The sequence below is a fragment of the Ailuropoda melanoleuca genome, chromosome 4 (assembly GCF_002007445.2).
Source record: "Ailuropoda melanoleuca isolate Jingjing chromosome 4, ASM200744v2, whole genome shotgun sequence".
Classification (NCBI taxonomy): Eukaryota; Metazoa; Chordata; class Mammalia; order Carnivora; family Ursidae; genus Ailuropoda; species Ailuropoda melanoleuca.
The window spans coordinates 79,447,660-79,460,840 of NC_048221.1; the positions used below are offsets into that span (position 1 = coordinate 79,447,660).

General features: G+C 41.0%; 1 non-coding gene and 1 pseudogene across 1 annotated transcript; both read right to left on the minus strand.

Annotated features, from left to right (window-relative positions):
- Nucleotides 1-220: 220 nt before the first annotated feature.
- Nucleotides 221-5,744, minus strand: LOC109488426 (annotated as a pseudogene).
- A 4,372-nt stretch (nt 5,745-10,116) lies between these two features.
- On the minus strand, nt 10,117-10,251 carry LOC117802128. The gene has a single exon (XR_004625178.1). It is a non-coding gene; the product is annotated as a small nucleolar RNA SNORA1 (small nucleolar RNA).
- Between the last annotated feature and the right edge of the window lie 2,930 nt (nt 10,252-13,181).

A 13,181-nucleotide genomic window follows, 5' to 3' on the forward strand; every position in this document is an offset into this window, starting at 1 on the left:
GAGAGGCATGACTGACCATCAGGGCTGGGGTGGCCCGGGGCAGACCCCAGCCCTTTGCGGGGTAGCCCAATAAACATCATGGGTTCTCAGAACACCGGTGCCTGGTGTTTCAAGGCTGCTGTGGCTACAGACACCTCTTGGTTCTCTTGGCCTTGGTTCCCCAAAAGCCGGTGGTGGCAGGAAGAGGTAGGAGAGGAAAGCAGCCCCTGCTTTGGGAGCCTCACAGGCTGTACCAGGAGAGTAATCAGCCTGGGGTGGAGGCAGCTGGCTCCTGGGAGTGGCTAACCCACACATCACAGATGCTCTGGTTGGGGGGCACCCCCCTAGAAGTGGGCGTCTAGATCCCAGAGCAGCTGGGGGTGGGGCTTAAGTTCAGGGGCCACCCTCCACTAGGCTGGGCTGGCTGAAGGTGGGCACTGGGGCAGGATGTGGATGGTAGTGGAGCCAAGGGCATTACCACCTTGGGAGTGTAGACGGCCAAGTAGGCGGTGGGCAGCTGCCCCCGAAGTGAGGCTCTGTGACTCCCACTGGACAGTCCCCAGGGTCTGCTGTGTCCTGCAGTAAGTGGAGGGGCCAGGCTCTGTGCTCAGCGGAGAAGGCCAAGAGCCTGCTGGTTCCCCGCTGGGACTCTCCCCCTCTGCTCTCTTGGGGAAGGGGGCAGAGGGGCCACAGAGGCCTCTCAGAGGGCAGGGGTGGAGTGGGCATCACCTTCTCCCCACTGTGCCCGCGCCTGCCGGACCTGCGCTGCTCCGAGGCGCCCCCTCGCTGGGGTCCTCTAGCAAACTCTTCATGCTGAAGCCCTCACTGGGCGTCCCCTCAGGGGACGGGACCGGACGGCCACTAGGGCCCGCCGTGCAGCACGGAGGGGCCGTCCTGTGCGAAGGCTCTGCCGGCGCCGCCACAGGCCCACGTTCCGCAGCCGTAGCGTCACGTCCACCGCCGCAAGTTGCCCTTGGCCGGCGGGCTCCGCAGGGTCTTTACGCACCTTGTGGAACCATGGGTTGGAGGGGAGATTGTGGCGCTTGGAATCCTTCCAGCCCTTGCAGTCGTCCCTGAGGAAGGGGAACGCGGCCTGGACCTGACGGATGTGGGCGCTTCAGCCTGCGGAGGGGTGCTGCCTCGATCACCAAGGCCATCGTGGCCAAGGAGTTCCAGGGGGTCTCGTCCTGCAGCAGGTATCTCTACTTCCTCCTCGTGGGGGGCTGCGAGGGCGACTCCAACCCAGGAAGCCCAGGTGTGGGGTGCTGCAGGGCCGCGTGCAGAGGCAAGCCACGTGGGCAGGGGCCTGGCCCGCGGGAGGGTGGGGAGGGCGCAGGGCAGTGGGGCAGTGCGGTGAGGCAGGCCTGGGGGCCTGAGCTAACTCAGTCTTTTTAAAGAGCACTAGATTGGGAGTGGATAGCTCACTTCTACCCTGTTTTCACCACTTTTTGAAGTAGGATCTCAGTAAATGATGTGCAGCTGAATTGTTTGACTTCCCTGAAATACGTATTGCCAAGAACAAACGAATGCTCTTACTTGGCCATAACGTTTTAGAGGTGGAAGGCGTCCTACAGGTGGTTGAGTCTAGCCCCTTCATTTCACAGTTGAGCACACCAAGACCTGGAGACCGAGCGCCTTGTCCAAAGCCGTGCAGGCTCCCAGGTCGTGTTTCGGTCCACGTGCCTCTGGCTCCCTCATTCTGTCCTCTTCTATTCAGATTATTCACCTTTTGTCTGAGGAATGGAACATCCTTGCTAATATGGAAGATTAGGTCGGTATTTGTGGGGACCAGCAGTTGAGTTCACTAAGTAAGTTTTTAAGTTCCCTTTCCATTAGTAAAATGTTTTCAGAAATCCAGGATTTCGGAGGTCAAGCCATTTGACTTTCAATGTTTCCTCTAATTTTCCTCACTCTAGGGTACAAGTACTAGATTCTGATTTTGATGATATACTACTGTGCCTTCTGCGTACAACTTTGAAGTTATTTGGCTACGTGCTATATTGGTAGCAATTTAATGAATTTGTGGCATATTATTTAGCTCATTGAAGTCTTTGCATATAAGTAATATTGATGCTTTTAAGGCTGTGGAGAATTTTCAGTTTGATGCAGCATCAGTGCCAACATATCCTACAGTTTCATCAGAAAACTGGTTCAGAGGGGCGCCTGGGTGGCTCAGTCAGTTAGCACCTGCCTTCGGCTCAGGTCATGATCTCAAGGTTCTGGGATTGAGCCCCGTGTTGGGCTCCCTGCTCAGTAGGGAGTCTGCTTCTTCCTCTCCCTCTGCCCCTCCCCCCAGCTCATGCTTTCTCTCTCTCTCTCTGTCAAATAAGTAAATAAATAAATAAATAAAATCTAAAAAAAAAAAAGAGAGAGAAAACTGGTTCAGAAAATAGACACCAATTTTATGGCCAGGCAGCACATAAACACAGCAATAGTAACTCAGGCAATCATACAGACATGCGCATAACTAAGTTAAAAAAAATTTTTAAAAGATTTTATTTATTTGAGAGCGAGAGAGCATGCAGAGCGAGAGAGCACAATATTGAGGAGGGGCAGAGGGAGAGGGAGAAGCAGACTCCCCACTAAGCAGGAAGCCCTACACCTGTCTAGATCCCAGGACGCTGGGATCATGACCTTAGCTGCAGGCAGACTCCTAACAGACTGAGCCACACAGGCCCCCCTAAAATCTTATTTTAAAATCTCTGGGAACCTCCTATGGGCATATATTTTAAATGTTGGTGATGTTTACTATTATTAACAATAATAAATATTTTGCACATTTACTATGTGCTAGGTATTCTCAGCACTTTACATACATTATGTCAATCACTGAATCCTCACAGCTGTTTAGAAAATGGGTACCAGCGTTATCTCCATAACTCGCCCAGGGTCTCATATCCAGGTGGTAGAGCTGGACATGAGTGCAGCTGTCTGACTCCAGAGCCTGCATCCTTAACCATCAATCTTCAAATCTTCCTATTTCTCATTGGAGGAAATAATAAACCAAGATTTTACTTGACCCATTTTAACAAGACTGTAATAATAAAACACTGTGCAGGAGAAATGGATAAACACCTTCAGATGGAATTAAGCCCAAAGAAGGTTCTGTAGGGGGTGCTACTTTGCTCATGTGCCACTTAGAATCTTGGTTGTAACAGTCGGAGAGGATGGTTCCTGTTCAGAGTCCTGGCCCTAACAATATTTGAAGCAGTTTTTTTAAAAAACTGGAAATATGGAACATATAGAAATTTCAAATTTTAAAAAGTAGAGAGAACAGTATAGTGAACCAGCCTGTAGCCATGACCCAGCTTCAGTGCTAACCAGCGCAGGGCCAATCTGATTTTAGCTCTAGCCTCACCTACTTCTCCCCACCGTTTCCAGATTACTTTTAGCAAATGAGGCAAATTCAGACCTCAAAACTTTTCATACATAAATATTTCAGCATGTATGTCTAAAAGATAGGATTTTTTTAAAAAAAACATAATCACTGCCATTATAACACCTAAAAATTAATAATACCTTAAAAACCATCAAATATTAAGTCAGTGCTCACATTTCTATGGTTATCTCATAGGTTGTTTTTTTTTTTTTTTTTTTTTTTCTTCTAATAAGCAGTTTCCCGTCTACCTCTCATTTTTATTTCTTGTAATTGATTAAAAAAAAAAAAAGAAAAACCAGAAACAGGTTGTCCTTGGGAATTGCCCAAAGTCTGGATTTTGCTGATTGCACTCCTGCAGCATTATTTATTATGCTCCAATATGATGACTGAAAACATTTTAATTTTTTTTAACTTCAGAGTCTGTCCTCTGGGATATGTCCATTTTATTCTTTTTATCCTTAGGCATCCTTGAGACTGTGCAGCTGATGACCCCTGTTTTAAAATCTGTGTAGTTTTTAATTTGTATTTCTCTTATTTTGAGCATTTCTTTTTTCACATGATTAAGGGCCATTTTTATTTCTTATATGAACTGCCTGTTCACATTTTGCCATGGAGTTAGTGGTTTTATTTTTATCAAAAGAAGCTCATATATTAGAGATAATTACCCTTTCTCTGCAATATTGATTACAAATATTTTCCCCAGTGAATAACTTTTCTTCTCACTTTCTTATATTCTTTGCCCTGCAAAAAAAGTCTTAAATTTTTTTTTTTTTTTTTTTTTTTGGTAATTGAGTGTATCAATTTTTGCCCTTTTTAGTTTTGGATTTTGCATCATGATTAGAATTGTTTCTCCAGGTTGTAGATGAATTAACTCGTGTTTTTGGTCAGTACTTTATTTTTTTTTTACATTTATATTTCTGATCCAGTTGAATTTTTTGCAGGTGTGAGGTGTAAGGAATGGATCAAATTCTATCTTCTTCAGAACATGTTTTAAATTTCAGGACTTTATAAAGATGACAAAGAGATCTGTTCAGCATGTCTGGACCCACATTCTCTGCTATAGTCCAAGTAGATAGTGCAGGACAACAGTCGGCTTCTGTTCCACTCCCAGCTCTTACTTACTGAGGGACTCTTTTTTTTTAAAAAAAAATATTTTATTTATTTGACAGAGAGAGACAGCCAGTGAGAGAGGGAACACAAGCAGGGGGAGCAGGAGACGAAGAAGCAGGCTCCCAGCAGAGGAGCCTGATGTGGGGATCGATCCCATAACACCAGGATCACACCCTGAGCTAAAGGCAGATGCTTAACGACTGAGCCACCCAGGGACTCTTGCTAACGCTGAACCCCTGAGGCCAGGAGAATATTCCGCTCTACTCCTACTCGGATCTCGCTTCCTCTTCTCTCAGATCTGCTGCTCACCCTCTTGTCCTAGGGACGCTTACCCTGGGCAGCTCTGAGCTGGGGGTGTGGCTTCTTTGCCGTACAGGTTTTCCCTGGGAGTTCTTCTTCACAGGTGCAAGTGCTGAGGCTGGGTTTGTGTTTAGTATGGAATTTCTAGCAGCTGATCTTTACAGAGGCTTTGCTTACCTCCCTGTTGTACTTGCTAACCTGAAAAGTGGTTTTGTCTCTCTGTTCTGGCTTTTAGAAATCTTTGTCCTGAGTGCTTGTACGTCAGTGTTTTCTTGGCAGGCTATATGTATTCTCTCTGGTCAGTGGGGGAAAGGAAAGGTTTATTTTGCTAGAAGTGAGAAAGGTCACTTACAATAACAACAATAATAATAATTAAAATATACTGAGTACATACTACGGGCAAGGCACCAGGCTTACCCCCCAAGACTTGTCAGGGGGAAAGTAAGAATACTAAAGGGGTCCATTCCATATGTCTACATACTTGAAAGTTAGATATCGAGCAAGATATCAAATATGTTCTTTCCTCATGCCCAATATGCCTTCATAACAACCTGGAAGGACAGATTCAAACTCAGATTTCTTAGAATCCCTTGAGTTCCATGCCAGAATGTGGCAGTGTGAGGAGAAATTGGCCCCTGCCTCTAGGCTGCCTCTCTTCTCATTCTGTCTCCTACTCTGTCCACGAGGGGCCTTGCACACAAGTTTGTGAACACTTAGTCCAGCTTCGGGTACATGCTCTCCCACCCCACAAATAGCAGTCCCTTCAGGTCAGCCTCTGATCCAGGAGAGTATGCTCCAGCGGAGCAGTCCAGAAGACAGCCCTGTAAGTGGGCTCAGGGCCATTAATATAGGTACTTCCAGTGTCTCCCATACCTGGAGTCTGGCCTGTCAGAGGTGGGGGCGGTGACGGGTTCTCAGTGGGCATGTCTCCATAGCCCTGCAAAATCTTTGCTCCATGAGGAAAAGGTGAGTCCATATAGGGCTCTAGGTTGCCTTAGTTGTATTTCATTCATTCAATCCTTAACAACAATCCTATGAGGTAAGTACCATTATGTTCGTTTTACCAATGAGGAAACCGAGGCTTAGAGAGATTAGGTAAACTGCCCAAGGCCAAAAGACTACTAAATGTAGAGAAGGGCTTACAATTTGGGCAATCTGGTTCCAGAGCCTTATCTTCTGAACTGAAAGGATTTCCCCACCACACTACTGTGCGGTACTTTCTGTGTAACATTATTAATTCCTCCCCACAGCGGTACTGAAGTTACCTGTTCGATGAGACAAGCACTCAGTAAAGTTGTTAGGGATCTTCATTGTTGACCATCACCTGATCCTCCTTTACTAGTAAAATAAGGTATCTCTAAGATATTTTCCAGCTTTAGAATCCTGTGATTCTTAGGTAGACATGATTAATTTCCCCTTCAGTGTAAGCTTGCACAGTGTTCCAGCAAGTGTACCTGGGGGTAGCACAAAACTACTACTATTACTAGTTAGTAATGGTAAGTATTAAATTATCATTATAGTAACCTGCCTACCATTGAGATTGCTACACATCTTTAAAGTTTTGAAACACAAATTAACATCTTCTATAGGAACTTCTCATTGCTCTTACTAGGAAATGCTGCAAAGATTTTGGAGAAGATACGTTAATTAGCCTATAGGGTCCACTCCTGACAACCAGATGTGACCCCTTTTATAACTGACCTAAAACATTTAAAATGTACTGAAAAGGAGCACCTGGGTGGCTCAGTTGGTTAAGCATCTGCCTTCGGCTCAGGTCATGATCTCAGGGTCCTGGGATTGAGTCCTGTGTGGGGCTCCCTGGTTAGTTGTGGAGCCTGCTTCTCCCTCTCCCTCTGTCCCTCCCCACTACTCGTGCTCTTATTCTCTCTCTCAAATAAATAAATAAAATCTTAAAAAAATTTATTGGAAGTATAGCATATGTTATTAGTTATATGACTAATTTTTCATATTTTCTCTTTGAGATTAGAGATCTCATGCAGGAATTTCAATGGGGGCTTTATTAGAAAGGAGCACTATAACTGAATTATTGCCAGGAGCAGAAAAAAAAGAATTATACCAGGGCCCATGTTTGGACTAAGAAATATCAAATGTGAGCTGAAGTTGTAGATGTCTGTACATTGCAAGTTGGTCTGCAATTAAATTAGACTGTAAATTAGACTTTACATAGAATCATAGATAATCACATTTGAAAGACAGACTGTGGATATCTGGGATTGCTTTTTAGAATAGGTCCTTTTCAAACATGGATTAAAGAGGCCTTTTTTTACTTGTCTCATCTAGTTCTTTCATGTTATCTTTATTGAAGAGAGAATATAGAGAAACTCTACCTTCAGTGAAAAATCATGGAAACTTTTTATTGATCTTAGACTGTAATGTCTATTATAGTTCAATAGAGCCTCCCTCTTTATCTTTTGTTAAAAATGTTTTTAAAAAGGTGGGGGAAAAATTTGAAGAGTTCTTTTCTACACAAATGACTGATAATTGCCCATTTCCTTTAGCCCCAGCATTTTGTACCTTCTAATGTGATATTTGGTTTACCTAAAATTTTTAATATTCCTATAAAAACATTAAACATAGGATAGGTTCTGGATGATAGATTAAAACCATGAACTTTAATTTAAAAAAAAATCTTTTTTTCTATGAATGATAATTTCTTCTCTAAAAATGAATGACACTCAAGGAATTGCATGGAAATGATTATTATGTATAATATACAGGAAATCAACATGCAAAATAATCAAATAAAATAAGTTAAACACTGATTTTATTTTTATTAGCACTATTGAAATTTACATACTATAAAATCACAAATTTAAAGTGTACAATTCAGTGGTTTTAAGTATATTCAGAGTTGTGCAACCATCATCACAATCTAATTTTAGAACATTTTTATCATCCACCCAAAAGCCCATACCCATTAGTAGTCACACACATTTCTTCCACCTACCCATTCTCTGCTCTAGAAAGCCACTGATCTACTTTTTGTTTGTATAGATTTGCCTCTTCTGAACATTCTATCTATAAATGGAATCATACATTATGTGGTCTTTTGTGATTGGCTTCTTTTGTCTAGAATATTTTTTTAAATATTTATTTATTTATTTTAGAGAGAGCGTGTGGGGGAGAGGGGAGAAGAAGAGGGAGAGAGAGAGAATCTCAAGCAGACGCCCTGCTGAGTGCAGAGCCTGCTGCAGGTCTCCATCCCACAACTCAGATCATGACCTGAGCTGAAATCAAGAGTCAAACGCTTAACTGACTAAGCCATCCAGGCACCCCTTGTCTAGAATATTTTTAAGGTTCCATGTTGTAGCTTGTATCAGTACTTCATTCCTTTTCATTGAGAAATAATATTCCATTATATGGCTAAACGTATTTTATTTATTCATTCATCAGTTGGTGGACATTTGGATTACTTCCACTTCTTGGCTATTATGAGTAATGCTGCTATGAACATTCATGTACAAGTTTTTGTGTGGATGGATGTTATGTCCCTTGGTATATACCTAGAAGTGGAATTGCTAGGTCACATGGTGACTCTATGTTTAACTTTTTTGAGGAACTGCAAGATTGTTTTCTAAAGCAGCTGCACCAGTTTATATCCTCACTAGCAATGTATGAGGGTTCCAATTTCTTCACAGCCTCTCTGAAGCTTGCAATTTTCTTTTTGATTATAACCATTTCAGGGGTGTAAAGTGGTATCTCCTTGTGGTTTTGATTTGCAGTTTTGTGGTGGCTAATGATGTTGAGCATCTTTTAATGTTCTATTTTAAAATCATTTACTTGGTTAAAAATGTGGACTTTAACCCCGTTAGTTGATAGCTGGTAAAACATCATTGTCAATTTTTAGTAGTTCATTACTAATGAGGTCAAGGCTGCAAGGTCTAGCTCTAAACACATTGGTTAGCTTTTATAGAGAAAATTGTCATTAAATAGCTACACTCATATGTCCTAACTCTGTTCAATGATCTGACAGGCCCTTGATCTTGCCACTTAAGAGGGTGTGGATGGATAACCAAGGGTATGTTCTAATGACTCTAAATATTATTCCAATAAAAATACAATTTATCGTCAATACATATTTTAAGGGCAATGATTTATTGTTTTACTAAAAAATGGTACCTGCTCATTTCAAACATTTTTGAACTATCAAAAAGATACAAAGAAGAAAGCAATAAATTGTCCTAAATCTCACTTTTCCAGAAATAACCAGTTAGGTTTTGGGGAACTATAATATTTCTAAACAGATACACTTAGATTCAGGGCCAGATGGTTGAATGGATAGGAATAATTTCATGAGAACGGGATCATATCAGATCAGCTTTTTAAAAATAAAAATGTATCAATTAATTTTGCCTGAGTTAACAAAAAGAAAAGAAAAAAAATACTTAAGTGAAACTGAAGAATGATTAAATTGATTCAAAGCTCACCTCCCATCTTTTTACCATGACTTCTCCAGTTCTGATTATTTGTTCACTTCTTGGGTGACTGAATATCATCATCAGAATGTTTTCTCAAAAAGGACCCATTGGTATGATAGCAGAAACTTCTGGTGAACCAACATTACTTTTCCATTTTTTAGTATAATACTCCTGATTTTAAATGTACACACTGCCCCCAAGAATACAGTGTATTAGCCTAACTTCCCTTGCAGCTAGATGCCTTCTAAGTTCAGGCCAGTGAGATGTAGGCGGCAATATTGTAGGAAAATTACAGAAAATATCCTTAGAGGGGATGTGTCCATCTTCTTTCTCCTTCCTGCTAGTTGGAATGCAAATGTAAACACCGAAGTTTATCATCTTAAACAATGATGGGAAGACCTGGGCCGAAGGTAGTAAAACAACAAGACAGGAAGATTCTGGGTATCTGACTGTTTCCTTATGTTGCTATACCTCCAGACTTTTCATGTGAGAAACTTGATTTATTTTTATTTTAATATTTTTAAAGTTGATTTTTATTTAAGGAATTTCACATGTGATTCCTTTCACTGCCAATTACCTTCGTAATTACCTCCAAAGTCAGAATCATAACCTTCAAAACAGCCCTTTTAAAAAGAAATTTTGTTCAATCTGCAGTTGTCACTGTCAGTCCACAACTGTTTTGGCTGGGCTTATTTGATCTCCCCTCGAATATGGACATGCTTCAAAAATCCCCCACCTGTAATCTTTGGGATTCAATTTCTTCAAGCAATTTACCTTAGAGCCCTAGAAGTCAAACTGTAGGAAGCATACATTGATTGCTATTTTGGCAAACGATCTAAAATATATTATTCCTTGTTTCTAATATTGAAAAGTCTTGTTATTTCCAGTGTACTCCATGAGCCTAGCAGAAAATGTTACAAGTCTCATTGTCACCACTGCAATAAACCTGCTGTGATGGAAGCATGACTTGTGTTTCAATAGAGCCACAGAACTTCTACCTTTTTAAAGTTATTTTTAATTTTTTAAAAGATTTTATTTGAGAGAGAAAGGGAGAGAGCATGAGCAGGGGAGAGGCAGAGGGAGAAGCAGACTCCTGGCTGAGCAGGAAGCCTGATATGGGTCTTGATTCCAGGACCCTGGGATCATGACCTGAGCTGAAGGCACATGCTCAACCAACTGAGCCACCCAGGCACCCCATTTACGTTTGTTTTTTTTTTTAAAGATTTGAGAGAGAGAGAGAGAGAAAGCAAGCAACGTGAGCATGGGGAGGGGCAGAGGGAGAGGAGAGAGAGAACTCCCCACTGAGCAAGGAGCCTGACCCAGGGCTTGATCCCAGGACCCTGAGATCATGACCGAGCTGAAATCAAGAGCTGGCCACTCAACCGAATGAGCCACCAGGTACCCCCAAACTTCTGCCTTTATAAATGACTTATTTGGGGTCTTTAGTCATTTGGTATTAAACTTCATTACAATTGTCATAAGTGCTAAACAATGCCCTTAACTTTGATGTTGAGAATGTCTGTTGCCTTTACATTTACACAATTTAGCTGGGTATAATTCCGATGTTACAGTTTCCTTCTCTATCAGTATATAGATACCGTTCCATTTTTTCTGGCATTGGAGGTTGCAGGTCAGAAGGCTGAGCTAGCTTAATTTCCATACTCATCCTCCATTTTTGTTTTTGCCTAGGTCAAAAAAAATTTTTCCCCAGTTTTTTATAATAAAAGACTTCAATCATGCAGCAAAACTTTTAAAAATACCTAGATTTGGCAATTGCTAATATTTGCCTTATTTGCTGTATTACTTCTTATGCATAGGTTCATGTGTGTGTTTGTAGGTATATAAATAACACATTTCTTCCCGAATCATTTGAAGGTAAGCTGCAGGCATAACATCTTACTCCTTTTTTTTTTTTAAAGATTTTATTTATTTATTTGACAGAGATAGAGACAGCTAGCGAGAGAGGGAACACAAGCAGGGGGAGTGGGAGAGGAAGAAGCAGGCTCATAGCAGAGGAGCCTGATGTGGGGGCTCGATCCCATAACGCCGGGATCACGCCCTGAGCCGAAGGCAGACGCTTAACCGCTGTGCCACCCAGGCGCCCCATAACATCTTACTCCTAAATACTCCAGGATAGGTTTCTTAAAAATAAGGTTCTCTTAAAAGTAACAGCAATTCCCTAATATCCTCTAGTGTCCACTTTGTATTCGAATACACCCAGTTGTTCCTTCTCCCCACATTGTCTTTTGTAGACTTAAAAAAAAAGCCCAAAACTCATAAAACCCCCAGGATCCAAGATTTAATCACATTGTATTTGGTTTTTGTATCTCTTTAGTCTCTTTTAATCAGGAATAACTCCCCACTTTGTTTTGTATTTTTTGTTGTTTCATTACATTTACTTTTTTTGGTGAGGCTAGACCAGTTGTATTGTATTCTGTCCTATCTTCTGGCTTTACCTGTTTCCTTATGGTTTCAACTAACTTGTTTGTTCACCTATCCCATATTTTCTGTAAACTGAATTAGATGTTAAGGCTTGATTAGACTTGGGTTAGGTATATGGCCAAAAATATTTTGTGCATTTCATATTGCATCACATCAGAAGGTGGAAGAAACAGTTTGTTCCAGTATTGGTAATACTAATTTTTTTTTAAGATTTTATTTTTAACTAACTTCTATACCCAACGTGGGGCTCAAACCCATAGCCCTGAGATAGGAGTTGCATGCTCCACCAACGGAACCAGCCAGGCATCCTGGTGATATTAAATTTGGTAATTTGATTGAGATGTTGACCTCTAGATCTCTCCATTTAAAGGTAGATAATTTGTGGGAGTGATTCTTTAGCATTACCCTTTCATCTAATCATTTTAGTATACATTTACGACCTTTGCCTGCATCAATTACATCAGTGAATAATTTTCTAAATCTATCATGTTTCTTATATTAGTATTCTTAGGTAAATATCTTTCCTTCATCATCTGAGGATAAACTTCACTTCCCCCCCAAACACAGTAAATGCTTAAATTTTCCTTTTAATTACTAATTGGCAAGATGGTATAATCTTTAGTCTTCTCTAAAGATTGCAAATGATTTTGAAGTTTTTTTTTTTAAAAGATTTAATTTGAGAGAGGGAGAGAGAACACAAGCAGGGGGGAGGGGGAGAATAGTTCAGGGGAGGGGCAGAGTGGAGAGGAACAAGCTGAGCACGGAGCCCAATGCAGGCAGGACTCAATCCCAGGACCCTGGGATCATGACCTGAGCCGAAGGAAGACGCTTAACCGACAGAGCCACCCAGGTGCCTGAAGTATTATTCTTCAAGTTAAATAATTTTGTTAAGATATGCCTCCATGGAGACTGTATTCTATATCATCTTTTCTCCTGGTATACAGTGTACCCTTTAATCTGCAGATTTGGTTAATATATTGCTTTATTTCTGAGTACTTTTTCTGTTCCATTTGTTGGCATCTCTAATTTAGGAATACCAATGATCTGTATGTTGGATTGGCTTTGCTCTTTCAAGCATCATCTATTTTAATATCCTGTCTTTTCTCTCTGCATTTTTTGTGATAATTTCCATACTGGAAATCATACTGTTTCCATACTGGTTGTTTGATTTTCAGGCTTTTATCCCCCCTGTTGTTTCAAATCTATTTATTAGATATGAAACTGTTTACATTAGATTATTTCTTTAGCATGGATTTTCTTCTTGGTATCCATCTTGAAGCTCTTGATAGTTTGAATTCATATTGTAACTAAATTCTTCTTTGGTAGAGATCTGCTTCTTTGACATAAACTTTCTTCCAGATGGGGTTCTTCATTTATCTTTTTCACATAATGAAACTTTCTTTGATGATTTTGGTTTGCTTTGGCTGTGCCACCCTTTTTTGTTGCTTGTTTGATGGGGCAGTTCTTTCCAAATTGTTTTGATACATTGTGTATGAATTCTTGACATTCTTCCCAGTTTATCTAGGAATGAG